We start from the raw sequence: 3,250 nt of genomic DNA, 5'->3' as shown, positions 1-3,250 counted from the left end.
TTCAGCACCTCAGTTCCTTTTTTCTGCAGAACTCTTGCCTCTTTCTGCACCTTACTTTTCTCTTTTTGCATCTCTCATGCCTATTTCTGTACCCCTGTTCCCTCTTTCGGCACCTTTCCTGCCTGTTTCTGCGCCTGCCTGGCCTCTTTATTTACCCTCCTGCCTCTTTCTGTACCTCTCTTGCCTCTTTCTCCACCCTCCTACCCTTTTCTGCACCCCTCTTGCCTCTTTTTTACACCACTGTTGTTTCTTTCTATATTGGTCTTACTTCTTTCTACACCTCCCTTTCCTCTTTCTGCACTTTTCTTTGTTCTTTCTATAACTCTGTTGTTTCTTTCAGCAATTCTCATGCCTCTTTCTGTACTTCTCTTTCTTCTGTCTGCCTCTTTCTGTACCTCTCTTGCCTCTTTGTGCACCTCTCCTACCTCTTTCTACACCCCTCTTGTCTCTTTTTGCACTCTGTTGGTTCTTTCTGCAATGCTCTTGCTTCTTTCTGCACCTCACTTGCCTCTTTCTGCACTTCTGCTTCCTTCCACACCTCTGTTGCTTCTTTCAGCAATTCTATAGCATCTTTCTGCACTTCCCTTTTTTTGTTTCTGCACCTCTCTTATGTCTTTCTGCACCTCTGTTGCCTCTTTCTGCACTTCACTTGCTTCTTTGTGCACCCCTCTTGCCTAATTCTGCACCTCTGTTGCTTCTTTCTGAACTACTATTGCCTCTTTCTGCACCTCTCTTGCTTACTTCTGCACCTCAATTGCCTCTTTCTGCAACTCACTTGCCTCTTTCAGCACCTTTGATCCTTTTTTCTGCAGACCTCTTGCCTCTTTCTGCACCCTTCTTTTCTCTTTCTGCACCTCTCTTGCCTCTTTCTGCATACCTGTTCCCTCTTTCTCCACCTTTCCTGCCTGTTTCTGCACCTCTTTTGCCTCTTTCTGTACCTATGTTGCCTATTTCTGCACTTCTCTTGCTCTTTCTGCAACCGTCATACCTCTTTCAGCACCTGTTACTTCTTTCTGCACTTCCCTTCCTTCTTTCTGAACCCTCCTGCCTCTTTCTGTACCTCTCTTGACTCTTTGTGCACCCCTCCTACCCTTTTCTTCACCCCTCTTGCCTCTTTTTGCATCTCTGTTGTTTCTTTCTACACTGCTCTTGCTTCTTTCTACACTGCTCTTCCTTCCTTCTACACCTCCCTTGCCTCTTTCTGCACTTCTCTAGCTTCGTTCTATCACTCTGTTGTTTCTTTCAGCAATTCTCTTGCCTCTTTCTGTACTTCTCTTCCTTCTTTCTGCACCCCTCCTGCCTCTTTCTGTACCTCTCTTGCCTCTTTGTGAACCTCTCCTACCTCTTTCTACATCCCTATTGTCTTTTTTTGCACTCTATTGGTTCTTTCTGCACTGGTCTTGCTTCTTTCTGAACTTCACTTGCCTCTTTCTGCACTTCTCTTGCTTCTTTCTGCACCCCTCCTGCCTCTTTCTGTACCTCTCTTGCCTCTTTGTGAACCTCTCCTACCTCTTTCTACATCCCTCTTGTCTTTTTTTGCACTCTATTGGTTCTTTCTGCACTGGTCTTGCTTCTTTCTGAACTTCACTTGCCACTTTCTGCCCTTCACTTGCTTCTTTCTTCACCCCTCTTTCCTTTTTCTGTACTTCTGTTGCTTCTTTCTGAACTTCTATTGCCTCTTTCAGCACCTCTGTTGTTTTTTTTCTGCAAATTTCTTGCCTCTTTCTGCACCTCACTTCCCTTTTAAAGTACATCCGTTGTTTCACAGCAGATCTCTTGCCTCTTTCTGCGTCCCTGTTCCCTCTTTTTGTACCTTTTCTGCCTCTTTCTGCACCTCTATTGCCTCTTTCTGTACCTCTGTTGTCTCTTTCTGCACTTTTCTTGCTCTTTCTGCACGAGTTGCACCTCTTTCAGTACCTTTGTTACTTCTTTCTGCAATTCTCTTGCCTTCTTTCTGCACCGCTGTTGCTTCTTTCTCAACTTCTATTGCCTCTTTCTGCACCTCAATTGCCTCTTTATGCACATCACTTGCCTCTTTCAGCACCTCAGTTCCTTTTTTCTGCAGAACTCTTGCCTCTTTCTGCACCTTACTTTTCTCTTTTTGCATCTCTCATGCCTATTTCTGTACCCCTGTTCCCTCTTTCGGCACCTTTCCTGCCTGTTTCTGCGCCTGCCTGGCCTCTTTATTTACCCTCCTGCCTCTTTCTGTACCTCTCTTGCCTCTTTCTCCACCCTCCTACCCTTTTCTGCACCCCTCTTGCCTCTTTTTTACACCACTGTTGTTTCTTTCTATATTGGTCTTACTTCTTTCTACACCTCCCTTTCCTCTTTCTGCACTTTTCTTTGTTCTTTCTATAACTCTGTTGTTTCTTTCAGCAATTCTCATGCCTCTTTCTGTACTTCTCTTTCTTCTGTCTGCCTCTTTCTGTACCTCTCTTGCCTCTTTGTGCACCTCTCCTACCTCTTTCTACACCCCTCTTGTCTCTTTTTGCACTCTGTTGGTTCTTTCTGCAATGCTCTTGCTTCTTTCTGCACCTCACTTGCCTCTTTCTGCACTTCTGCTTCCTTCCACACCTCTGTTGCTTCTTTCAGCAATTCTATAGCATCTTTCTGCACTTCCCTTTTTTGTTTCTGCACCTCTCTTATGTCTTTCTGCACCTCTGTTGCCTCTTTCTGCACTTCACTTGCTTCTTTGTGCACCCCTCTTGCCTAATTCTGCACCTCTGTTGCTTCTTTCTGAACTACTATTGCCTCTTTCTGCACCTCTCTTGCTTCCTTCTGCACCTCAATTGCCTCTTTCTGCAACTCACTTGCCTCTTTCAGCACCTTTGATCCTTTTTTCTGCAGACCTCTTGCCTCTTTCTGCACCCTTCTTTTCTCTTTCTGCACCTCTCTTGCCTCTTTCTGCATACCTGTTCCCTCTTTCTTCACCTTTCCTGCCTGTTTCTGCACCTCTTTTGCCTCTTTCTGTACCTATGTTGCCTATTTCTGCACTTCTCTTGCTCTTTCTGCAACCGTCATACCTCTTTCAGCACCTGTTACTTCTTTCTGCACTTCCCTTCCTTCTTTCTGAACCCTCCTGCCTCTTTCTGTACCTCTCTTGACTCTTTGTGCACCCCTCCTACCCTTTTCTTCACCCCTCTTGCCTCTTTTTGCATCTCTGTTGTTTCTTTCTACACTGCTCTTGCTTCTTTCTACACTGCTCTTCCTTCCTTCTACACCTCCCTTGCCTCTTTCTGCACTTCTCTAG

The sequence above is a fragment of the Triturus cristatus genome, chromosome 6 (assembly GCF_964204655.1).
Source record: "Triturus cristatus chromosome 6, aTriCri1.1, whole genome shotgun sequence".
NCBI classification, from domain to species: Eukaryota; Metazoa; Chordata; class Amphibia; order Caudata; family Salamandridae; genus Triturus; species Triturus cristatus.
Note: the sequence above shows the minus strand (reverse complement) of the source record.